Consider the following 27,358-nt stretch of genomic DNA (forward strand, 5'->3'; position numbering starts at 1 on the left):
TATGACAGACATGCCAGAGAACGTTCTTTCAAGGTAGGAGACCAGGTTATGGTCTTGAAGGTGCAACAGGCCCATAAGATGGAAGCATCATGGGAAGGGCCATTCACTGTCCAAGAGCGCCTGGGAACTGTAAACTACTTCATAGCATTTCCCAATTCCTCACTAAAGCCTAAAGTGTACCATGTTAATTCTCTCAAGCCTTTCTATTCCAGAGATTTACAGGTTTGTCAGTTTACAGTCCAGGGAGATGATGCTGAGTGGCCTGACGGTGTCTACTACGACGGGGAAAAAGACGGTGGCTTGGAAGAGGTGAACCTCTCAACCACCCTGGAACGTCTGCAGCGGCGACAAATCAAGGAGCTGTGCACTAGCTTCGTGCCATTGTTCTCAGCCACCACAGGACGGACTGAACGGGCATACCACTCCATTGATACAGGTAATGCTCACCCAATCAGAACCCCACCCTACCGGGTGTCTCCTCATGCCCAAGCTGCTATAGAACGGGAGATCCAGAACATGCTACAGATGGGTATAATCCGCTCATCTACCAGTGCATGGGCATCTCCAGTGGTTCTGGTACCCAAACCAGATGGGGAAATACGCTTTTGCGTGGACTACCGTAAGCTAATTGCGGTAACTCGTCCGGACAACTATCCAATGCCACGCACTGATGAGCTATTGGAGAAGTTGGGACGTGCCCAGTTCATCTCTACAATAGACTTAACCAAGGGGTACTGGCAAGTACCGCTAGATGAACCTGCCAAGGAGAGGTCAGCATTCGTCACCCATGCGGGGGTGTATGAATTCAATGTCCTTCCTTTCGGCCTTCGAAATGCACCCGCCACCTTCCAGAGGCTGGTAGATGGTCTACTAGCTGCACTGGGAGAATTTGCAGTTGCCTACCTCGATGATGTGGCCATTTTTTCAGACTCCTGGCCCGAACACCTACTACACCTGGAAAAGGTCTTTGAGCGCATCAGGCAGGCCGGACTAACTGTTAAGGCCAAAAAGTGTCAAATAGCCCAAAACAGAGTGACTTACCTGGGGCACCAGGTGGGTCGAGGAACCATAAACCCCCTACAGGCCAAGGTGGATGCTATCCAAAAGTGGCCTGTCCCAAGGTCAAAGAAACAGGTCCAATCCTTCTTAGGCTTGGCCGGATACTACCGGCGATTTGTACCACACTACAGCCAAATCGCTGCCCCACTGACCGACCTGACCAAAAAGACCCAGCCAAATGCAGTTAAGTGGACTGATGAGTGTCAAAAGACCTTTACCCAACTTAAGGCAACGCTCATGTCTGACCCTGTGCTCAGGGCCCCGGACTTTGACAAGCCATTCCTAGTAACCACGGATGCATCTGAGCGTGGTATAGGAGCAGTGCTCATGCAGGAAGCAACAGATCACAACTTCCATCCTGTCGTGTTTCTCAGCAAGAAACTGTCTGAGAGGGAAAGTCACTGGTCAGTCAGTGAAAAGGAATGCTATGCCATTGTGTACGCCCTGGAAAAGCTACGCCCATATGTTTGGGGACGGCGGTTCCAACTACAAACTGACCATGCTGCACTAAAGTGGCTTCATACTGCCAAGGGGAACAACAAGAAACTTCTTCGTTGGAGTTTAGCTCTCCAAGATTTTGATTTTCAAATTCAACACATCACAGGAGCTTCTAACAAAGTTGCTGATGCACTCTCCCGTGAGAGTTTCCCAGAATTCAGTAGTTAAAAAGTGTTCTTAAAATGTAGAAGTCTGTTAGTTATATACTTAGGGGTATATGTAAAGGTGCATGTGTTGTATTAATCTGTTTATTTTCAAGTTCTAGAAGGAAATCGCCGCCAGTGAGCTTCCCCACTGTCTGCAATTTGGGGGGCGTGTCATAAACAGATAGCTAAGGGTTAATGTCTCTTCCACCTGAAGCACCTGACCAGAGGACCAATCAGGAAACCGGATTTTTTCAACTCTGGGTGGAGGGAAGTTTGTGTCTGAGTCTTTGTTTTCTGCCTGTCTGCTTTCTCTGAGCTTTGGAGAAGTAGTTCTGTTTTCTAATCTTCTGTTTCTAAGTGTAAGGACAAAGAGATCAGATAGTAAGTTATATGGTTTCTTTTCTTTGGTATTTGCATGAATATAAGTGCTGGAGTGCTTTGATTTGTATTCTTTTTGAATAAGGCTGTTTATTCAATATTCTTTTAAGCAATTGGCCCTGTATTGTGTCACCTTAATACAGAGAGACCATTTGTATGTATTTTTCTTTCTTTTTATATAAAGCTTTCTTTTAAGACCTGTTGGAGTTTTTCTTTACTTCAGGGAAATTGAGTCTGTACTCACCAGGGAATTGGTGGGAGGAAGAAATCAGGGGGAAGATCTGTGTGTGTTGAATTTGCTAGCCTGATTTTTCATTCCCTCTGGGTGAAGAGGAAAGTACTTTTTGTTTCCAGGACTGGGAACAGAGAGGGGGAGTCACTCTGTTTGGATTCACAGAGCTTGTGTCTGTGTATCTCTCCAGGAGCACCTGGAGGGGGGAAGGGAAAAAGGATTATTTCCCTTTGTTGTGAGACTCAAGGGATTTGGGTCTTGGGGTCCCCAGGGAAGGTTTTTCAGGGGGACCAGAGTGCCCCAAAACACTCTAAATTTTTGGGTGGTGGCAGCAAGTACCAGGTCCAAGCTGGTAACTAAGCTTGGAGGTTTTCATGCTAACCCCCATATTTTGGACGCTAAGGTCCAAATCTGGGACTAAGGTTATGACAGGGTTATGTTCTCCATTCATGTGCAGGCGTCTGGTACTATCCTAACTCATACAAAGTGTGAGGTACCCTGGTGACAGAGGTCTCACAAATATTAAAATAATTAATAATAGATACTGTATCCAACTGAAACTGCTGGGGGAATTTAGGTGGGAAAAATCTAATTAACTGAGTTTGAATTCTGCCAGCTTACTGGGGTTAACATGTCTTCTCTTAAAGACCACAAGCTCTTTTGTGATCACAGTTAGACAGGACTCTGCTTTTCTATTTAATATGAAAATACAACACCTCCAGAAGAACAGAGCTCCCTAGCTCTATGCTGGGGCATCAGCTCCATATTGACTTCTCTGTGTGCCACCTACTGCATCAGCAGCTGCACAAACTTCCTGCAGCCTATAAATGTCTTGTGGAGATCTCCCAGACAAGTTTTGAATCAGTCCAGTCCAATGCTACCTTTTCTGTGAGATCTGGCATGTTCACAGAACAAGATGATATGCACAAGGCCAAAGAAAACTTCTTGGTGCCACCTCCTCTGGATGAAATCCTGGCCCTACTGCTTTTAACAGGCGAGTTTTATCATTATCTTCAATGAAGCTAGGATATTATTATATGTTCAGAATTTCTAAAAATACATTTTCTCAAGTTCTTCTAGTAAAAACATCCATGTTTTAGGTTTAGGGGATACATCAACTCACCTAGATATCCACCTAGTTTTACAACAGGCTACATAAAAAGCACTAGCAATGTCAGTACAAACTAAAATTTCATATAGACAATGACTTATATACACTATACACTGAAATGTAAGTACAATATTTATATTCCAAATGAGAATATAAGCAATTTTTCAGTAACAGCATGCTGTGATTCTTTTGCAATTTATGTCTGATTTTGTATGCAAGCAGTTAAATGAGGTGAAACTTGGGTGCACACAAGACAAACCAGACTCCTGAAAGGGTACAGTAATCTGGAAAGGTTGAGATCCACTGTTTTAAGAAGCCTCTGAGAAGTGCTATTAAAAATGGCCTATATAATACATGACTTCTAAAGTATAAAACATATATCCTGTCATTAGTCTAGCAATTCATTGGACATTAATTTTCTGTCTAAAACAACTTCAGTATAACTTTCATCAATATGGGGCCAAAATATATTAAATGGTGTGTTCTCTCTCAGTCTCTAAAGAGACTTCTCTAGCTAGCCTTCAGGTAGGCAAGTTTACAAACATATAAAAAGCAACAGGTGGCTCTCATATGATTTGAACAGTGGCCTGCTAAATCTAGGGTTGTGAGTTCAATCCTTGCAGAGGCCATTTAGGGATCTGGAGCAAAAAAAATAGTTGGGGATTGGTCCTGCTTTGAGTGGGGGGTTGGACTAGACGATCTCCTGAAGTCCCTTCTAACCCTGAGATTCTATGAAGAATCATGTTGGAGTGGTTTCTTGTCTAATATATCTGTAAGGTTAGAGTGGGGTATTGATTCACTGATAATCATTCAAAGATCATGGTAGCTCTGTCATGTTGGGAACTTGGTCCACAGTGGGCAGCAGCTTCCATAACATGTGCAAAGATAATAATCAACATTATTATGATAATTTTCAAACCTGTCTAAAGTTAGACTCTTAAATCCATATTTACGTACCTACATCTACACAACCTAATTTTCATAAGCGCTGATATACCACAAATCCCAGTAAAGCCAATGGGAGCTGCAACGATTGAGCAACTTTGAAAATCAGGCCTCTTTTATGGGTGCCCTTTTGTAGGTGCCCATATTTGGGAAGCTAATTTTAGGGTCCCAAATATGAAAATTATGGACTATAATATTAATAGTTATATAGAACTCTTCACTCTGAAGCATCACAAAGCACCTCGCAAACAAACTGGTATTCAAAATGATGGGCTGGTTCATAAAGTCTTCATGAAGCAAATATAGGCAAGGGACGAACTATAAAAATGATTCAAGGTAAGTAAAACAGGCCTCATAATCAGTTTACTTATCTTATCAAAGAAAAGATTCAGAGGTGACTTTATCCTTTTCTTTAGGTACCTACAGAGGGAGAATATATGTCATCGTAGAGAGCCCTTTAATCTAGCAGACAAAGGCATAGCAAGATAGATGTTCTAACTGAGCTTTTTCTTTTGAACCATTTATTTTTCTTTGAGTAATTGCTCATATCAATTCCAGTTAGGTGGATGTGCTGTTGTGCATGGAAGTTGGAAACTTTTTACCCTAGCAGGGGTGCGTCAGGGGAGCCCCCTGGAGTGGTGCTAATTCCCCATGCTATATAAGACCCTGCTGGCCCAACCTCCATGCAGTTCCTTCTTACTGCCTCTGACAGTTGGAACAGTAGTCTTTTCGTTTCTCAAGTGCTCCACTAATCCCTAGCCTATCTTAATTGTCATGATTGTAGTTAATTGTTTCATAGAATCATAGATTATTAGGGTTGGAAGGGACCTTAGGAGGTCATCTAGCCCAACCTCTACTCAAAGTAGAACCAATCCCCAACAGTCCCCTCAAGGGTGGGACTCACAACCCTCGGTTTAGCAGGCCAATGCTCAAACCACTAAGCTATTCCTCCCCCCTCTGTAATGCTGTAGTGTTTAAGTATAGTTTAGTAGTTGAGGGCAGTTTCGCACTCAACAACTGCCCTGAGGGGCTCTGGGACATGCCGTCCCAGGGCTTCAAGCCTTGCACATCTTGCAACAAGCCCATGCCTACGGGCGAGCCCCACAACTCCTGCCTTAGGTGTCTAGGGGAGAGCCATCAGGCTAACAAATGTAAAATCTGTAAGGCGTTGAAGCCCCAGACAAGAAAAGAGAGGGAAATTTGACTCAAGCAACTCCTCATAGAGTCTGCATTGCGGCCCTCTCAAGACTCGGGCCCGACCACCTCGGTGTGCAGTGCTTCCCTGGCAGTACCAATTACGGTGCCACAGAAGATCCTGTGCCCACCTCGAGACCGATGATCTCCCGGACCCCAAAAATGCCCACCTTGGCACCGTTCCCATTCCCCGGTTATTGGAAAGAAGCAAGCTTTGGCAGGACCTCTCATTAGGGCCGAAGCAGCTGTTCTGGCCCCAACCGAGCAGCAAGCCAGCCCAGCACAGGGGACCGTCTGTGGAAGAGATTACATTGCCTTCCATCCCAGATACCTTTGTGGCTGCCAGAGGGCTTATTGAAATGGTACCTCCAACCCCAGCACTGGCCCCGGCCCAAATGCCGGTACCATCCAAGGGCAAACGGGTGATGTTCGGACTATCAGCCCACAGACCAGCACCTCCATGCCACTCGGAGTCCCAGCACTGCCCCACATACTTGTCTGACTCACGGCACTGGTTAGACTTGCGACACTGGTCCCGCAGTCCCGATCCTCAGAGCCGTTCCTGCTCGAGGTCGCTGTCGACTGCTGGAACATGGTCCTGCTTGAGGTCCAGGTCACACTCAGCAACCTCGCGGCACTGTTTGAACCAATGCCATACAGAACACCAATCCCCACGTCGACTGTCACCATGGCACCAGCCCATGGCCTGACACCAATCTGCTTCATGGCACCGCTCATCATCATGGCACTGGTCACCAGAGCAGCATCGTTCTCCATCGTGGCACCACTCCTCTTCGCGGCACTGCCCTTCTTCACGGCACCACTCTACAGCATGGCACCACCCCTCTTTGCTGCACCGTTCTCCACCACGGCACCAGTCATAGTCGCGATCAGCCTCACAACGCCGATCTCTGCATGACCCATGGCTGCCAAAGGACTCGGTGTCCCCTTTGCTCCATTCTCGCACTGTTCCTCCTTGGCCGTCGTGATCTCAATCCCCTTCCAGCAGGTCAAGGAGAGCTTCAGGGGTTTCGGACATTCCCCAGTTGGGCCCGGGAAGCCTCAGTCAAGACCCCCCAGTAACCGACTGGCAGCCTCAGTGGCAATTTTGGTCTCCCTGGGAATATCACCAGGCCCAGGATGCCCCCCCCGGTTGCTCGACCGTTGTCATGCTCAGACACCCGATCTTCCGAGGAGACCCTCAGCCATCCCCCTCCGGATCCAGAACAACCCACTGAATCAGCACTCATAGTAGGGGTTACCCCAGGTGCCCAGGAAGAGCTGCCCATGGCTGACCAAGATACTATCTCCACCACGGCTCTTCCGGTGGAGTCATCTTCGTCCTCCCCTGATGAGGCTGTGACTGGCAAGTCCACATCTGGCCCACCTCAGATGGACTTTAGGGTCCTACAAGAATTACTTAGGTGTGTGGCCCTTAATATGAACCTCCAAGTTGAGGAGGTTGTGGAGGACGAGGATCTTATGGTGGACAGTTTAGGCTTGGAAGGGCCTTCCAGGGTGGCCCTTCTCATGAATAAGACCATTCAAACTAATGCCAAGACTGTCTGGTAAACCCCAGCCTCCATCACTCCCACAGCCAAAGGGATGGAAAGAAAATACTTTGTCCCCAGAGACTATGAATGTCTTTTCACCCACCCAGCTCTATGCTCCCTTGTGGTGGACGCAGTGAACGCCAAAGAAAGGCAAGGCCAACAAGGACCTGCTCCCAAGTCAAAGGACGCTAAATGGCTGGACCTTTTCGGGAGAAAGGTTTATTCTACTGGGGGGGTCTCTTGCTAGGGGTTGCTAACCAGCTGGCAATCCTCAGTACATACAATTTTAACTCTTGGTCTGCAGCCTTCAAATTCCAAGATCTTCTCCCAGAAGAGACTCGTACAGATCTGGGGGCCATTGCTGAGGAAAGTAAATTAGTTGCTCGGACCTCCCGTCAGGGTTCCCTTGATGCTGTGGACGCAGCTGCACGCACTCTGGCATCAGGCATCGCCATACAGCGGAACTGCCTGGCTCCAGTCTTCGGGACTCCCGCCGGAGGTTCAGCACACCATCCAAGATCTCCCCTTTGATGGTCAGGGACTGTTTGTGGAGCAAACTGATTCCCATGTAGATACCTTAAAGGACACAAGAAACACCATTAAATCCTTGGGTATGCATACCCTAGCTAATCAAAGAAAGCCATTGAAACCCCGAACAATGCCCCTTCCCACCTAGACCCAGGCAGGATTTTTCTCATCGACGATGCAGATACTCTCAATGTAGACCATCTGGTCCTCCCTCTGGACAGGGTCAAGGGCAATCCAAGCCATCCCCAGGCCCCAAGTGCCCTTTTTGAAGGTGCATTCAAAGATGGACTACCAGCTCTCACCCTGGACAATTATCCCTTTCTGAACAATCTATCCCGTTTCCACCATGCCTGGTCCCATATTATATTGGACCACTGGGTCCTCCACATGGTGCAGATGGAATATTCTATCCATTTCTGCCCCATCTCGCCTTCCCACCCTCCTTCCCCATCCCTCTTCAGGGACCCTTCTCACTAGCAACTCCTCGTCCAAGAGGTATAATCCCTCCTTGCCCTAGGGGCAGTGGAGGAAGTGCCTCAGGAGCTCAGGGGCAAGGGTTTCTACTCCCTCTATTTCCTGGTCCCCAAGGCAAAGGGAGGCCTAAGACCCATTCTGGACCTCAGGGAGCTCAACAAGTACATCATCAACCTAAAGTTCCGTATGGTCTCCTTAGCCACTATCATTCCCTCTCTGGACCTGGGAGACTCGTATGCCACCCCAGATATGAAAGACGCGTACTTTCATATTTCAATTACTCCATCTCACAAAATTTCCTCCATTTCATAGTGAGCAAGATGCACTATCAGTTCACAGCCCTCTCATTTGGCTTGTGAACAGCTCGCATCTTTACCAAGTGCACGGCAATCGTGGCAGCTTTCCTTCATCAACACCATGTGCATGTCTTCCTGTACCTCGATGACTGGCTCATACGGGACCGGTTTCACCAACAAGTCCAGTCTCAAGTACAACTGGCCACAGACATGTTCAGTCGCTTGGGCATCATGCTGAACATCAACAAGTGTGTCCTCTCTCCTACTCAAATAATAGAGTTCATCAGGGCAGTTCTGGATGCAAATCAAGCGAGGGCTTTCCTTCCAGAAGCACGACACCTGGCTATAGCAAGCGTGATTACCAGCCTCTGCAAGTTTCCCATCACCACAGCAAGACAGTGTCTCAGGTTGCTGGGTCACATGGTGGAACACGCCAGGCTAAGACTCAGGCCTCTGCAGATGTAGTTGGCATCAGCCTATCAGCTGGGACGCAACAGCCTAGAAATGGTCCTCACGGTCCCAAAGAGCACACTTGACTCCCTGCACTGGTGACTGGATCTTCGGATGGTGGGTGACAGAGTCCCATTCCATCCCCATCAACCCACCTTGACCCTGATTACAGACAATTCTGCCCTGGGATGCGGGGCCCACTTCGGGAGCCTGGTAACGCAGAGCTTATGGCACGAAAGCAAGCTTTCATTGCATATCAATATCAAAGAGCTCAGGGCAATTCGCCTTGTGTCCCAAGCCTTCCTTCCCCACTTACAGGGCCATTGTGTAGCAGTCCTAACAGACAACACCACAGCCATGTTCTACCTGAACAAGCAAGGTGGAACCCGGTCATCTACTCTTCTAAGAAGCCCTCCTTCTGTGGGACTTCTGCTTAGCCCACTCTATCACCCTTTAAGCCTCATACCTACCAGGTGTCCAGTACGTACTGGTGGAGAGCTTGGGCAGGCGTTTTCTCATACACTAATGGTCAATATGGCCGGATATCATTCACTCTGTCTTCCACATCTGGGGGTTTCCCCGAGTAGACTTGTTCACTTTGTGGGCCAACAGCAAGTGCCCAACCTTCTGTTCCTTCCAGGGTCACAGCCCAGGCTCGATAGCGGACACCTTCCAAATCAAGTGCTCGGGTCAGTTGCTTTATGCCTTTCCACCATTTCCACTGGTCCACAAGGTGCTCCTCAAGGTCTGCCAGGACAAGGCAGATGTCATACTGGTAGCCCCTGCCTGGCCGCACCAGTGTTGGTACTCAATCCTGCTGGACCTGTCAATTCAGGCTCCCCTACATCTCTCTCTCAGCCTCAACCTCATCTCTCAGAATCACTGTCGCCTTCTGCACCTGGACCTTATGTTGCTCCACCTCACGGCCTGGAGGATCCATGGCTGAACCAGGCTAAACATACCTGTTCGCACTTGGTGAGGCAGGTGCTCCTCAAAGTCGCAAGCCATCGACTAGGCTTACCTACTAGACTAAGTGGAAGAGGTTTTCCGGCTGATGCGCTCAGCAGCAGGTGTCACTGCCCCAGGCTTCGATCCCGTGCATCTTGGACTACCTGATGTTCTTAAAGGATCAGCACCTAGCCTTTGGATCCCTTAAGGTCCACTTCATGGCCATCTCTACATTTCACCCATGCACGGCCGGGCAGTTGGTATTCGCACACCCAGTCATGCGGCGTTTCCTCAAAGGTCTCCAACGAAGCCACCAGTGCCTGCATGGGACCTTAACTTGGTCCTCTCTTGCCTTATGGGCCCTCCTTTCGAGCCGTTGGCCTCCTGCTCACTTCTCTATCTCTCCTGGAAGGTCACCTTCCTAATGGCCATCACTTCCGCATGTCGGGTGTCTGAACTATGGGTTCTCACATGTGAACTGCCCTATACTTTTTCATAAACATAAAGTTCAACTAAGACCCCACCGGGCCTTTCTGCCAAAAATGGTGTCCCATTTCCATGTGAGCCAGGATAACTTCCTGCTGGTTTTTTACCCAAAACTGCATGCTGACCTTTGGGAACAGCATCTCCATTCTCTGGACGTTAGAAGGACACTCGCCTTCTATAGAGACCGAACAACGCCCCTCAGTAAAACAACCTAGTTATTTGTCACCATCGCAGAGTGGATGAAAGGCACTCCCATTTCCTCTCAGCAAATATCTTCGTGGATCACTGGGTGTATTCGTACTTACTACAGCTTGACAAATATCCCTCTGCCTGCTGTCATAGCTCACTCCACAAGAGCTCAGGCATCATCAGCTGCCTTTCTGGCACACATTCCCCTCCAGGAAATCTGCAGGGCTGCCATGTGGGCCTTGGTGCACACCTTCACATCCCACTATGCCATCATTCAGCACTCTCAGGATGATATGGCCTTTGGCAGAGCGATTCTTCAATCTGCAGTTCCTTGACTCCAACCCCACCTCCAAGGTAAGGCTTGGGAGTCACCTAACTGGAATTGATATGAGCAATCACTAGAAGAAAAAAAACCAGTTACTTACCTTTCTGTAACTGTTGTTCTTCGAGATGTGTTGCTCATATCTATTCCATTTCCCCTCTCACCTTCCCTTCTGTCGGAGTAGCCGGCAAGAAGGAACTGATAGGGAATAGGGACGTCAGGGTCTTATATAGAATGCCATATTGGTGCCACTCCAGGGGACTCCCCAGCCAGCCCGACGGGTAGCTGCTAGGGAAAACGTTTCCGACTTCTGTGCATGCGGCGCGCGCACACACCTAACTGGAATAGATATGAGCAATCACTCAAAGAACAACAGTTACAGAAAGGTGAGTAACCGTTTTTTCCCTTCCCTAATTACAAAGGCCTAGACTGTTACAGCCCTCTCTGAGCTGCGTAGGGGAGTACAGCCCATCCCTCTCCGCTGCTCAGTACTACTAACAGTGTGATTCCAAGCATGAGGGCAGAAGACAGTAGGGGGTTACTCACCTAATACTCCCACCTGAGAACTGATGAGTGAGGGCAAAGAGGGGCAGGGAGTGGTGAAGTTGTGGGTCCACCCCCACCTACTGGCTTCTTTGAACACATGGCCAGGTGCCCCTCACAGGGAGTCAAGCTGCTCCACAAAAAGAAGTGAAGTAACTTACTCCCTCCCCATGGCAAGGAGAGGAGCAGGAGAGAAATTGTCACTTACAGTTTGTTCTCTGGTCTGCTCCTGAGACACTATAGCTACACACTGCCCTTTACTCAGCATCTTATTATTACTAGTATAGTAGTACCGTGGAGATGCTGAGAAAGAGAATGAACCACACATGACAGATGTCACTATTGGCTGCAGCTCAGATACTACTGTGAAGAAGAAAGATTTGTACAGAACAAAATATAGTGCCTACAGGCCTCAATTAGGGGTCAGGGCCCCACCGTGCCAAGCATTTTATGCATACATAACGAAAGACCATCTCTGACCAAAAGAACTAAATACTAATTGTATGCTGAGAGGCAACAGCTGAAATAAACAGATGGGGGAGCACAAGGTGACAGGGAAATGTTTGTAAGTGTAATAAGCAGCAGCCACAGTACATCAAGTGGCCAACAATTGTCCAGTGTTTTGGAGGCATTACAGTAAAAATTACAATCTAGCCCTTTGTAAACATCAAAAGCTGGGGTTCTGATCTTGGAGGTAAGCTACAAATCCAGGTATATAAACATATGGGCAATAGCATGTCTGTATTTGTCTCTGCAATTTCAGAGAGAGCTCAAACAAATCAAATATTTTCTTAGACAAACGACTATTGAAAAATTTAACTGACCATTTATACAAAAATTATCCCTTTTCTGTATGCAATATTGGTAGCTGTGCTCACAGCTCAGCAGAGCTCCAGACTTTTTCTGAGATCATGGCCCCAAATGCTTCAGCAAAACTGGACTGGAAAATTCAAGACTATGGTGGTGGTGTGTGGGTGGAAATATCATTTTCAAATAAGTTATTTTCCAAAGCTACATTTTTTTTTGAAAATACATATTTAAAGGCAGGAATGTCTACATAAGGTTTTGGTCTGTTGTGCCACCCCCACTGTAAATGTTCAACAGTTAGACATGCTGAAGTGCAGCAGGAGGGAGAAACAGGATGTAGATTTTACCATACATTTTACAATACAATTTGATGAAATAACTCATATGTATTTTTTAAAGTTTAAATGATTCAGAATCTGTTTAAATGATTCTGATTTAGTTGGGGATTGGTCCTGCTTTGAGCAGGGGATTGGACTAGATGACCTCCTGAGGTCCCTTCCAACCCTGAGTCTATGATTCTATGAATCATTGAGCTATGCATGTAGCTAGCATAAGTAAATGCATATTTTATTACTACTACCCTCAGCCTTCCTACCCACCCATTGTTTCTTATACTCACTGAAGAAGGGAACATGTCTTCCCAGAACCTCTCACAGTCCTGAGTGGGGTGACTGAGTACAACTATAATTTTAAAACAATAACGATTCAATTATGACGTCAATAAAATCCAATTAGGTAGAATTTATTTACACACGAAGAATCACGACTCTGTTGTTAAGATGGCAAACTACAGATCACTGCACTCCCATAATATTTCGATGTCCCATTATTAGATGTTTACAAATACTAAATAAGATGAAATGTATCAAATACCTTTCAATTTGGTTTTCAACCCAGCCTTAACCAGGCCTCCATTTTTTGAACAACAATTTGGGGATATATATCAATATAGATGCCATTTTGTACCTGCAATTATGTGAGAGTGAGACTGATTTCACAGCATATTCATGCACTTATTCTGTGACAGGGGCGCTGCGCTGTTCCCAAACAGTGTCCAGGTTTTGCTCTGTCTATTACCCAGTGGAATAAATCCATTAGCAAGCATCATGCAGCTCTGTGATAGGACTGCACTAATTGTTCATACTCCCTGTACCAGTGCTTTAGTGCTGCTAAATTCCTTTTGCCAATGACAGGATTTAGTGCCTAGCACTAGTTTTACAATGGCCTGAGAAAAGGAGCAATCCCAGTAAATCAGTTCCATTCTGCTCAGGACCCATCATTGTGAGTTACAGTCACTGCAATAAATTGAGTTTTATTTCATGACTGAAAGCCTCATAAATCATAAGTATCATACAGTTTAAGGGGCATTGAGGCCTTTCCTCTAAGACAGATACCAGGCTATTAGTCATCACTGTCTAGGGACCATTTTCTATTTACACTGTTGGTTTTAATGGAGGCTTTATAAATATTGAAAAATGTTTCACTTTGCAGGAAACTCAGTTAGCACAGTGCTTTCAGGGCAAGGAAATACAGAGGGCTTGATCTGGCCACATAGGCACAGACCTGCACTAGGAGCAGTGAGGAGCTGCACCACCCTCAGGGAGCCCCACTGGGGATTCTGCCTCAGGGAGGGAATGTGCCACCTGGCCTCACCTCATTACCACTCACGTTGAGGCACAGTTGCCCCACGCATCAGGATCAGTACTTGCACTCTTTCTAGCGCAGGGACTGCAGTTGTGGCTGACTCTAAAGTGGGCTGCACAAGAGGAGGAGACTCCTTGCACCCTCCCTTTTCACACCAATATAAAGGTTCAGCCAAAATCTGCTCCACAGCAATTTGCTGCCACATAAACGGCTGCCTTTATTTTTTTCCCTAAAATATTGGTGAAACAATGGACAAGCTAGCAATTTCAGCATTTCATCCTCCCTGACAGTGAGCAGTCCTTATGTAGGTAGTCCCATTAGCTGCAGCGAGAGAACCCACAGGCATTAGAGTTTGCAGGATGAGGTCCATGGATTTAAAAGGTGTAATACATTGTTTCAGGTTGCAAACTGTTATTCTTTTAATAAAACTTCACTGCTACCTTGTAAATGGAGTGGAACCTATTTTAATCATATCAACAGGAGACTGTCAGGTTCAAGATATAAAAATTTCAACTAGTAAAAATCAAGATTATTCAAACAGAAAGTTTTTTTAACCTAATGCACTTTCTCCCATTTAAACACTTTATTTTCCCCCATTTGATTCACTCTCATTTAAATAAAGGAATCATTTTTATTTTTGATTCTAGCTGGATTCAGTGTCTTACTCTCATGCACTAGCATAATGCTGAGAAGTTGGGATTGCGAACACTGAAAGAGGATGTTTAAATCCACATGGCTCTTTTTATAGGAATCTATTTTTAAAAAGATTATTGAAATGAATATAAGGCTTCATATAACCGTTAAAAAAATTAAAAATTGTTTGCACATAGTAGCTGATGTTAAAAAGACGGCGCTATGAAATATCACAGTTAATCTCTTTCCATTTAAAAAGCTGCTTTGCCCCAGACACAATCCAGGATTACTATTCCAGGTCCATGCCTTCAACCAAACCATTTCTCTACTGTAATTACCCTGATTGCTCTGTATATTGGAATCAGAAAAAAAAACTGGTGTTATTGGAGAAGCAATACAAACATGGGGTTTTACAGCTTGAAAACTGAAAGGCAAACATTGTCTCTGTAATAAATTCTGACTTTTTAACAAGAAAACGTCTTTTATTGTACTTCTGTCAAGGATGAATGATCTCAGCTTCTCTTCCACAGAGGCCATGAGTCCACACAAAGGCTTCTGACTCATAATGATGTAAGATTAGGCTACATTAACAATACTGTGCCCATTGAGCACTGCAGATAAGTCTGACAGTAAAAGAATGAAAAGACAATTGAGATGTTTTGGGTACAGCTGGTTGGAAACACTTAGGTTATGTCTATTTTTGGAGGTAGGGGTATGGTTCCCAGTTTGTGTAGACATACCTGCCCCAGCTATAGGGTGACCAGATAGCAAGTGTAAAAAATCGGGATGGGGGTGGGGGGGTAATAGGCATCTATACAAGAAAAAAAACCCAAAATAGGGACTGTCCCTATAAAATTGGGACATCTGGTCACCCTACCCAGCGATCATTAAGCTAGCATGCTAAAAATAGTAGCATGGCCGGGGTAACATAGTCAGCGGTGAACAGCAGTATAAACTAGCCATGCCAAGTACGAACCCACATGGTTAGTGCACTAGTTCTATGAGAGCTACTGTGAGTATGTCTAGGTGAACTGAGAATCACTCCCCTAGATCCAAGTGTCGACGTATCGTTAGATAGAATCATTTTCCATCAGAGAATGCAGTTTGCAAAATCCTGTCAATTTCACTAACATATCATTTGGAGAAAAAAGGGGAGTAAGTTGTGCTGACATTTTATAGAGTGAAATGTTTCACTTCTTCCTTTCTAAATTATATTGTTTTGACTATTTTTATTTTGTATTACACCTCTACCTCGGTATAACGCTGTCCTTGGGAGCCAAAAAATCTTACTGCGTTATAGGTGAAACTGTGTTATATTGAACTTGCTTTGATCCACTGGAGTGCAGAGCCCCCACCCCCCCCACCCCCAGTGCACTGCTTTATTGCGTTATATCCAAATTCATGTTATATCGGGTGGCGTAATATCGAGGAAGCAGTGTATATTGTATTGTAAAATTTAAAAGTTTGAATTGAAATGAAATATTTCAATCAGGATGAATTATTTTTATGAATTTTCTTTCATGGAGAATTTTGAAATATTGGGGTTTTCGTACAAATTGGAATGAAAACAAATTTTGAAATCTTAAAATCCTCCATGAAACTGAATTTCTATTCTCCTCACAGCTCTAGTTTTAGACCACATTTTGCTCTCAATTATATCCAAGTACAAACTGACTTGAGTAGAGAGGCTATATTCTGAATTTACACTAATATAACTGAGACCTGAATTTAGTGCTCTATTTTAGACATAACCACAAGTTTAGTGCCTACTCATTCCCCAGAAACTGTACTACTATGATATATTTATTGCTTTGATTATTTTTATCATTTAAAAAAAATGCCATTTTTACTTGCATGTATTGCACGTATAACTACATCCAAAAAACTATGTTAAAAGAACATTGCAAAGTCAAGCATTGTCTCTGCAACCTTAATTCAGACTCCCTTGTGAATATGCATTATGATACAGTCTGTAATTACATGATCACAACTATTTTTCAATGCCTCATTCAGTGCTCATTGAGTGATGGATGGATGGTGCTCACTGAATGAGCAGCTATTCACTGTTTTATATGGTTGTTCAATGTGTGGGGTCATGACTTATTTACCACTCACCATCCAAATGCTGCACTAAACACAGAATTATTAATTTCCCCCTAAGCTTTTATACAGTTCTCTCATCTTAACATATTGGTTCTTTACAACCATTAAATTAACAATGCCCATGTGAAGTGAGGTGGTTTCATGATACCCTTTAATCTGAGATACAGAGATTAAGACCAAAACTGTCAAAAGCATCAATTAAATTTGGGTGGCCATTTTGAGAAACTAAAGCCTGATTTTTGAGTATTTATTGTCTTATAACATTTTATATGTCCAAACCAGGTAGCAGCAGTAGCACAGGTAGCAGCAGCAAAGGCCATGCCATGCCAATTACATATCCTTGGGGTTCAGGCAAGTTGTGAGCAGGGAAATCACATCCTTAGCCTAGATATAGCCCAAGCAGAGCAAAGCATCTACATCCCACTTCTCTGCCCCTGGAGACACCATGCCTTGCTGGAGACTGCCCATGGGAAACAGCTGGGCTCTCAGAAAAAGGTTTAATGAATTGGATCAAAAACTGGACAACAGCCCCAGCAAATTTAGGATCAGCAAATATGAAGCATTAGGACCTCTTGAAAGCTTCCATTTGACACTTCCTCTTCAGGCTTAAGGCTTCCTTTATCCTTGACTAAGGAAAGATTGTAGAGCATGCACTTAAAATTTGTTTCATGCCTGTGACAACTACTCTTCTGATATTAAAGTTGTCAGCTGTGCCTTGTGCAATATGAAATTAAAAAAAGACACACAGCATACACAAATACTTCCTCCGAGGATGTGTTCTGTGTAAATCAGCTCCCAGCTATTCCATATTTGTGCACCAGGTGGAAGCACTATTACCATTCCATTCCTCGTCTCTATTGTGCTGAGAATGCAGTTGCACATTAGCACATTCACACCATTCAGTACTGTGCTGTTCTCTATGAAGCACTGACATGGTCTATTTGTCTGTCTATCTTGGGTTTCCTGTAGTGCCCGTCACTGCAGTGTCTAAGTAATTCCCAGGTAATTTAAGTCTTCCTGGTGAGGTCTCTAGTGGACTTCAGGGACTTTTCTGCTCATTTCCTGTCCATGGTTAAGGAAACTGCACTTGAGGGAATATTTTTTTCTTTTTTACCATAATGCCAATTACACTGGAAAGGCTCAAAGAGAGAGTCTTGCAGCATGTCCTGAAGTCAGCCAGAGTCTGCATCAGTGTAACTGGCTCTGGAAGTTAGCTCTACTGGTGAACTCACTCAACTGAGAATGCTCTATCTCAGAGGTGGGCAAACTACAGACTGGGGGCCACATCCAGCCCTCCAGACATTTTAATGCAGCCCTCAAACTCCCGCTGGGAAGCAGGGTCTGGGGCTTGCCATACTCAGGCACTCCAGCCAGGGAGCAGGGTTGAGGTCTTGCCCCACCCTGCACGGCTCCCGGAAAGAGCGGCACATCTCCCCTCCGGCTCCTTTGTGTAGGCGCAGCCAGAGGGCTCTGAACACTGCCCCCACCCCAAGAGTTGCCCCCGCAGCTCCCATTGGCCAGGAACCACAACCAATGGGAGCTGTAGGGGTGGCACCTGTGGACAGGGCAGTGTGCAGAGTCACCTGGCTGTGCCTCCACATAGGAGCTAGAGAGGGGACATGCTGCTGTTTCTGGGAGTGGCTTGAGGTAAGCACCACCCGAGCCCACCCTCCTGACCCCCTTCCATGCTCCAATCCTCTGCCTCAGTCCTGATTCCCCTCCCACCCTCCATACGCCTCAGTCCCAGCCCAGAGCAGCCTCCTGCACCCCCAACCCCTCATCCCCAGTGCCACCCCAAAGCCTGCACCCACATCCGGAGTCCTCATGTCCTCCCACACCCCAACTCCCAATTTTGTGAGCATTCATGGCCTGCCATACAATTTCCATACCCAGATGTGGCCCTCGGGCCAAAAAGTTTGCCCACTCTTGCTCTATCTCCATATTCTATTAATTTTTTCCTGGGCTTTGTCAGCTGTCTTGTCCCATATGAGAGTAGCTGTATTGGTGTGCCATGGAAGGGGATGTGGTCACTGATGTAGCTGAGTCCTGAGACAGGGATGACTGGGAAGATCAGGACCAAGGCTTTGAACTGACAGTGGAAGTTAACCAGGAGCCCATATTAGAATCTGAGTAGAGTAGAGGGACTGGAGGAGGGCTGCTTATAACCCCTTTTAAAAAATGTTATGCACAGCCAAACAACCCCAAAATATCCTCTTAGCTGCCCAAACTACTCATTTCAGTAACCAGGTGTCACAGGATGTGGTCAACCCATAGCATCCCATTCTGCTCAAGCATGGAACTGCCAGCATTCTCTGCTTCAGTTTCCTTCCCCGAGGTGGGTCTCCTCAGTTATCTACACATGGGTCAGTGCTGGAGGTGTGCCTTAGCCCTCTGGCCAAGTTACAAAGAAAAGTCCAACTAAAAGTCCCAACAAACAAAAAAGTTCTTCCGATCTTCCTGGGCTTTTCTTCACGCCCCCTCACTCTCTGTGGGCCCTGTTCCCAACCTATTTAAGGGCTACCTTAGAGTCTTTCCTCTGCTCTGGTATAGAGCACACAGACACATACACGCCAGGGTTCTCCTGGAGTACCATTCTCAGCCTCCTGCTGGGATCTGTGTTTTGTGTCCTTCCCTATCCCAGTATAGTCCCAGGACAGGTTACCATGGAGTAATCAACCTCCTGCAGACCCTGGCTCAGAGCCTTCTGCAGAAGCCTGCCAATTTCCTGTGGTTTCACACTCCAGACTGATCTTTCTTCGTCCCTTCATGAGGCCCAGGTATCCATGGGAATCATCTGCCCTCGTCAGTCCTGCCTCCTCTGATTGGTATGCAGCTAATCTGTTATGGCACAGGTAAGGCTGGCCCCATCTTCACTTAAAGGGGCCAGTCAGCCTGTGACACCAGGCTTTTGGAAATGTTGACCTTATCTAACTTTAAAATTGCAATTTAAGTGTGTAATCTTTTGCTCTGTGCAGTAAGGAACTAATCCATTGCCCACTGAAGTCAGTGCAAAGATCCCCATCAACTTCCATGGACTTTGGAGGTACTTCATGTCAAGTAAATTAATTTTGATTGTTTTCCTTCTTTTCATTTCTTTGGGGTAGGTGGAGGTGCAATTGTTATTGCTGCAAAATGGAAAAAAAGTTAAAGGATTTGTTAACTACTGACAACCTTGGGCTTGATTCTCCATTGCCTTGCTCCTCGTATGGTCAGTAATATTATGTTCACAGCATATAGACAGAGAAGTTAGATAAAAAACAAATACTCTTGCTGGAAGGCTGCCATGTAACGCTACTTTATTTCTTAGAATTCAGAAAGATAACACACTAGGACCCAACAACAGAGAAACATAAATCAGGCTGCCCCGTAAAAGAGAGAGGCACAATTCTCCCCACCTTACTCTAGGCCAGTGGTGGGCAACCGCACCACTTCCCACAGCTCCCATTGGCCAGGAATGATGAACCATGACCATTGGGAGCAGCAGGTAGCAGTGCCTATGGACCATCAATGTAAACAAACTGCCTCAAGGCCCACTAGTGGATTACCCTAACAGGCTGCAGGTTGCCCACCACTACTCTAGGCTGTTTGCAGACTGGCTGCTACTAGGCCCACATCTCACTCTGGCATATTAAGCCATCTGCCTTGCATGCAGGACCAGGAAAAACACCATGGCATTTAAAGTGACAGTTTACAATTTGAACACATTTTTCAATAAATCACAAATTAGAGCTGTGCTAAGTGGGTGTAAATCAGAATGCCAGCTCATCACACTCTCTTTGCACAAGTATAAATGACTACATTAAGGGGCAAAGCAGTGGAGAATCTAGGCCCCCTATGTAATAATGCAAGATGCTGTTGTCTAATTCATTTCAAATCGGATAGAAAAGTCTACCGTGGTCCCAGACCAAACCCTCCATTTCCAAAGCTGATGGCACTTCATTTGTGGGTTTTAGAGAGGGGACAGAATCAGACTTATAACAAAAACTCAATTGCAACCTTATCTACTGTGTGGTTGTCTTCTATTTTAATTTGCAAAGCATGGGAGGATATTTTTCTTTCCTTGTAGCTTCACAAACACAAAACTAAACTATCTGATAGCAACAATATTTATTTTCCACAGTCCATTAGTAGCCCAGAAGCAATTCATGCATGTTACTAGAATATGAACCCAGCTAATTAAAAATAATGTTCCAAGCTACACTGATGTCTGTTGCATCTGGAGCTGGCTAGCTTCTGCAAATAAACACGCACAAAAACAAGGACAAATCACAATAAATCTAAGTAGACAGGTACAAGCAAATTGGTCTGTGAATGTGACATGCTTCTCTGCTTAAATGTCTACCACAAATCCCAAGGAGACATGGTAGGATTTCATCTAATTGGGTTTGCCACTTCCCTACAGCTTAATGCAAGAATAACTGCAATTACATATGACTGTACTTAGCCCAGTACCGAAAATCCATTTATTAGGCTATTAGAATCTATAGAAGCCAGAGCTTTGAAATCACTTGGATATGTTGGTTACACTACTTGGCCTGATAGTTATTTTGTGGTTACAGTTTCCAAATTGCTACTGATGAGGTGGTAGTGGAAAAGCAGATGCAGTTAAAGTGTTTCAATGAACGGCATAGAAAGGTTTTATTCTAGCTACACAATCTGTAAAAGTCTCTTACATGATAGCTCAGTACTCTGCAAATCTCATAATATTCAACTGGAGAGTGGGAGAGTTTGCTGCTGTTCAGGCTTGAAAATCTGATTATCATAAAGCAAACTATTTTCACATTTGTGTGCCGTCACACGGCTGGCAATGCTAGAGATGGGCAGATCTCAAGGACCACCTTCCCAGCCAGCACTAAAAAAGTCTATAGTTTTGCACAAGTTCTGTTTGCTGCTAATCATGGCCACAAAAGTGTGACTTGCCCCCATTTTGAACAAGCAAAAAAACTGTATTTTTGTATGCAAGTCATGTCACTGGCTACTTACCTGTCGGATCTGCATGTACAAATGACAACTTGCATGCCTGCATGCTCATCATGCGTGCAATGTGGGCACAACCAAATGAAGGCTGAAGCTAACTGCTCTTAATGGTTTTGTCAGTTGGATCAACAGTACAAAAGTTCTACATGCCCAGCAGATTTGTTTTTGATAAGTTAGTAAACTATTACCATGTTTTTCATTATGGTAACTATTTGGTTAGAAGATTTTGTGTCTGGGCTTGTAGATTTTCATGGCAATTTTGAAAACTATGTATGCAGGCATTGTGGTACACACAACAGAGCCAGAAGAGGTAAAAAGAGATGTTGTCCCTATGCTGAGGATCGTGCAGTCTAAGAGCTTGATTGTGCTCCTATCAAATTCAGTGGCAAATCTCTTGATGTTTTAGAGTCAGGTCATATGAGCTTAATCCTGCCTGACTTCACTGGGAGTTGGGACTTCTGGCGAGGCCTGGTATTAGGCAAATAAGGTGCACCGGATAACAGTTCAAGAGACTCAAGTCATGAAATCATTGGGCCAGACACATAGCTAATGTAAATCAATATAGCTGCATCAGAACTATACTCATTTACACTGGTAAAGGATCTAGCCAACTGTTTGTGAGTAGAATAAATGCCAGTCAAGACCACAGATTTAATATTTAACCAGAAGGAGCAATACAATAATGTTTCGTTAAGTATGATCCAAGAGAGCTCACTCACTGCTACTCATCATTCAGGTGAGGGCCATCCCAAACTCATGAAAACTGTATAGTGTTGGTTTCATTAGTTTTCACTAATATTTCTTTCAAAATAGTTTCTCTATCTGTACACTTCACACTTAATTTTAAAAAAACTATCTAGGAAACATCAGGATTAAAACAGAGGTTGTGTTGGTGAACTAGAACAACCTGAGGTGGAGACACATGATTGAGTCTTTGGTTAAATTGTTATTCGTATTACTAATGCAGCCCAATAGCTGTAAATGTATGACAAATACAGAACAACTGTTTGCCAGTGGTGGACTCAGGATACCAGACTCAATGAACCAATGTGGCAGTCCCTGCATTATATCCTCAGGGCTGCTAAAGAAAAAATCTACATGTATAATTACTCTGGGTTACATACAAAATGGATCAGTTAGTTGAAAATTCAGAAACAGGAAGAAATTTAACTCCTAAACTTGCCCCTAAGCTTCTTCCAAATTTTTTATAGCATATATGCTTGCAAGCTCAGGACAATCAATGAGGGCCAGATTCCAGCCAGCTTTCTGCATGGGTAGGTAAAGGAATGGAATGCAAAAGGAACTTGCTGTACATCCTTGTTTTCCTGCATAAAAGCTGGCCAGGATCACAGTGAGGTATATAGTCTCTACTCTTTCCTAGTGCCCTTGTAGGTGAGGGATGGATGACAGTGAGGTCATGGCTCTGCACCCATGGCCAGAACTGACCAGTGGGCAGAGCTGTAGGTTGTTTCTTCTAACGCAGTGCAAGTGTACCAGCTTCTGGGAGCTTCCAGGAAATGCTCTATCCTCTTCTTTAGAGTTCAGGTGTTGCCTGGTCCCTATGCTGCCTGTCCAGCACTAGTGACAGCTCACAGGGGAAAATGTATCCCTGAAACAGCATGTATATTCATTGACTCAAACCTGGAGGAAAGTAATGATAGTAATGGAAAGCCTAAACCAGGGGCATAATTCCCATGGGTTATTCCTTGTTACTTTTTTCAGGGATCCCAATTTAATAAAAGAGGAATGTCCAAAATTTTCAAATCCATGCAAGGGATTTAGCCATTACAATTAATGGGAGATGGGTGGCTAAGTCCTCTGTACTTGCTTTGAAAATCCTCTGTTTTTAAAACTGTGGTTCAGGGTGCATGTACTAAAGTACCCATGATACACAGTGAGAAACATCACATATCATTATATTCTGAGATGCTGAAGTTATCAGGAGGAGATCATGAGTGGTTACAGCACATCATGCTACAGTGAATAATATACTGCACTACGCAACCTGAGGCCACATAACAAAACATGACAGCTGATCTGTACTGTTTATGTGATTGCTGAAATGTGCTGAATACTTTTCTAAACTACTATAGAACATGAGTTACCGAGGGGTAATGACAGAGTGGGTTTATATAACTCATCATAAAAATTATGAATGAAGTGTTCCCTTTATGTGACCTGTATTGCTTCTTCAGCAAAGCTAAATGTACATAAGAAGCCTTTACAAGATGCTCACTTGGTTGGCTTTATTAGTTCAGCTTACTTGGGCAGAGGGAACCTCAGTGCATGTGTGAGTGCGTGCATTAATAAAGGGACATAGCTGGGCTCATCCTTTCTGAGCATGAATTCCTCATGGGTGAGATCCATCCCCAGTCCAGTCTTGTGCTAAGACTCAATAAAATGGCTTTGTGTAGGGAACAATGTAGAAAGGGTGGGATGATGAAATCTACCTATAACCTAAGGGCAATGTGAAGGGCATCTCCACACCTTTCTGAGGCCACTTTTTTGGCTAGAATGACCATGTAGAGGTTCATAGACTGTGCATCCACATAATCACAAACACCCAGCTTTCAGCATCCCAAATGTTCTAGGCTAGTCACTGGTGCTTATATATAGAGGCACAGGAACTGCTGTCTCTTGCAGTCTGTGAGTGTGAGCCACAACTATACCTGAAAACTCTTCCTTTTTACAGGACAGGTAGGGTTGAGGAACAGTATTGCATTGATTGTACTGTTGGAGGAGAATGGGCCAGATTGTTAGCTGGTTTAAATAGCTGTAGTTCCTTTGAAATCAATGGAGCTACATCAATTTACACTAGCTAACAAAATACTCATATACTTTCAAAGGCTATTTTAATGCTTCAAGTACATAAAACCTGACCCAAAGCCAAAGTGAGTTATTCCTTGGACTGCTATGACCATTAAGATTCAGTTTTTGCACACCCATGATTTTTGCCCATTCCTGAGAGTTCTACTGTGCATGCAGCAAAGAATCCTGTGGCACCTTATAGACTAACAGACGTTTTGGAGCATGAGCTTTCGTGGGTAAATACCCACTTCTTCAGATGCATGTGGTGGAAATATCCAGGGGCAGGTATATATATGCTAGCAACCAAGCTAGAGATAACGAGGTCAGTTCAATCAGGGAGGATGAGGCCCTGTTCTAGCAGTTGAGGTGTGAAAACCAAGAGAGGAGAAACTGGTTCTGTAGTTGGCAAGCCATTCACAGTCTTTGTTCAATCCTGAGCTGATGGTGTCAAATTTGCAGATGAACTGAAGCTCAGCAGTTTCTCTTTGAAGTCTGGTCCTGAAGTTTTTTTGCTGCAGGATGGCCACCTTAAGGTCTGCTATAGTGTGGCCAGGGAGGTTGAAGTGCTCTCCTACAGGTTTTTGTATATTGCCATTCCTAATGTCTGATTTCTGTCCATTTATCCTTATCCGTAGAGACTGTCCAGTTTGGCCGATGTGCATAGCAGAGGGGCATTGCTGGCATATGATGGCGTATATTACATTGGTGGATGTGCAGGTGAATGAACCAGTGATGGTGTGGCTGATCTGGTTAGGTCCTGTGATGGTGTCGCTGGTGTAGATATGTGGGCAGAGTTGGCATCGAGGTTTGGTGCATGGATTGGTTCCTGAGCTAGAGTTATTATGGTGCGGTGTGCAGTTACTGGTGAGAATATGTTTCAGGTTGGCAGGTTGTCTGTGGGCAAGGACTGGCCTGCCACCCAAGGCTTGTGAAAGTGTGGGATCATTGTCCAGGATGGGTTGTAGATCCTTGATGATGCGTTGGAGGGGTTTTAGCTGGGGGCTGTATGTGATGGCCAGTGGAGTCCTGTTGGTTTCTTTCTTGGATTTGTCTTGCAGTAGGAGGCTTCTGGGTACACGTCTGGCTCTGTTGATCTGTTTCCTTATTTCCTCGTGCGGGTATTGTAGTTTTGAGAATGCTTGGTGGAGATTTTGTAGGTGTTGGTCTCTGTCTGAGGGGTTAGAGCAGATGCAGTTGTACCTCAGTGCTTGGCTGTAGACAATGGATCGTGTGATGTGTCCGGAATGGAAGCTGGAGGCATGAAGGTAGGCATAGAGGTCAGTAGGTTTTTGATATAGGGTGGTGTTAATGTGACCATCACTTATTTGCACCGTGGTGTCAAGAAAGTGGACCTCCCGTGTAGATTGGTCCAGGCTGAGGTTGATGGTGGGGTGGAAGCTGTTGAAATCGTGGTGGAATTTTTCCAGAGTCTCCTTCCCATGGGTCCAGATGATGAAGATGTCATCAACGTAGCGTAGGTAGAGAAGGGGCGTGAGTGGACGAGAGCTGAGGAAGCATTGTTCCAGGTCGGCCATAAAGATATTGGCATATTGTGGGGCCATGCGGGTGCCCTTAGCAGTGCCACTGATCTGGAGATATATATTGTCATCAAATTTGAAATAGTTGTGTGTAAGTATAAAGGCACAGAGCTCAGCAGCCAGTTGTGCTGTGGCATCATCAGGGATAGTGTTCCTGACAGCTTGTATTCCATCTGTGTGTGGAATGTTTGTGTAGAGAGCCTCTACATCCATGGTGGCTAGGATGGTGTTTTCTGGGAGGTGACCAATGCATTGTAGTTTCCTCAGGAAATCAGTGGTGTCATGGAGATAACTGGGAGTGCTGGTGGCATAGGGTCTGAGTAGAGAGTCCATATATCCAGACAGTCCTTCAGTGAGAGTGCCAATGTCCGAGATGATGGGGAGTCCAGGATTTCCGGGTTTGTGGATCTTGGGTAGTAGATAGAATAACCCTGGTCGGGGCTCTAGGGGTATGTTGATTTCTTCTGGTGTTAGTGTAGGAGTGTCCTGAGTAGATGCTGTAGTTTCTTAGTGTATTCCTCAGTGGGATCTGAGGGAAGTGGCCTGTAGAATTTGGTATTGGAGAGTTGTCTGGCGGCTTCCTTTTGGTAGTCAGACCTGTTCATGATGACAACGGCACCTCCTTTATCAGCCTCTTTGATGATAATGTCAGGGTGGTTTCTGAGGCTGTGGATGGCATTGCGTTCTGCACGACTTAGGTTGTGAGGCAAGCGATGTTGTTGTTCCACGATTTCTGCCTGTGCACGCCGGCGGAAGCATTCAATGTATATGTCCAGACTGTCATTTCGACCCTCAGGAGGAGTCCATGTGGAGTTCTTCTTCTTGTGCTGTTGGTGGGAGGGCACCTGTGTATCAGTGCACTGTTCAGTGTTGTCCTGGAAGTATTCTTTGAGTCGGAGACGGTGAAAGTAGGCTTCCAGATCGCCACAGAACTGTATCATGTTGGTGGGGGTGGCAGGGCAGAAAGAGAGTCCCCGAGATAGGACAGACTTTTCTTCTGGGCTGAATGTGTACTTGGATAGATTGACAATATTGCTGGGTGGGTTAGGGGTACCAAGGTTGTGGCCCCATGTGGCAGGTAGAAGTTTAGACAGCTTACAGTCCTTTTTCCTTTGTAGAGAGGTGAAGTGAGTAATGTAGATCTCCTGTCTTATTCTAGTGAAGTCCATTTGTATAGAAGTTTGGTTATTAATGAGAGTCTCCAGGTTGGAGAGCTCTTTTTTGATGTTTTCCTGTTTGCTGTATAGGATGCTGATCAGGTGGTTCCTCAGTTTTTTTGATAGAGTATGGCATAATCTCTCACTGTGGTCTGTGTAGTATGTAGATAGCAGTGGATTTTTTACCTTTAGTCCATTTGGTATGATGTCCATCCGTTTGCATTTGGAAAGGAAGATGATATCTGTCTGTATTTGTGCAAGTTTCTTCATGAGGTTGATGGATTTCCACTCCATATGGCTAAATGCAGTGCCTTGCATGGTGTCAAGTATCAGAGGGGT

General features: G+C 45.0%; 1 long non-coding RNA gene across 1 annotated transcript; it reads left to right on the forward strand.

Moving 5' to 3' along the window:
- Positions 1-5,162: 5,162 nt before the first annotated feature.
- On the forward strand, positions 5,163-22,778 carry LOC115647623. Its single transcript, XR_003999375.1, has 3 exons — positions 5,163-5,250; positions 8,917-8,921; positions 22,768-22,778. It is a non-coding gene; the product is annotated as an uncharacterized LOC115647623 (long non-coding RNA).
- Positions 22,779-27,358: the final 4,580 nt, after the last annotated feature.

This window comes from Gopherus evgoodei, chromosome 3 (assembly GCF_007399415.2).
Source record: "Gopherus evgoodei ecotype Sinaloan lineage chromosome 3, rGopEvg1_v1.p, whole genome shotgun sequence".
NCBI lineage: Eukaryota > Metazoa > Chordata > Testudines > Testudinidae > Gopherus > Gopherus evgoodei.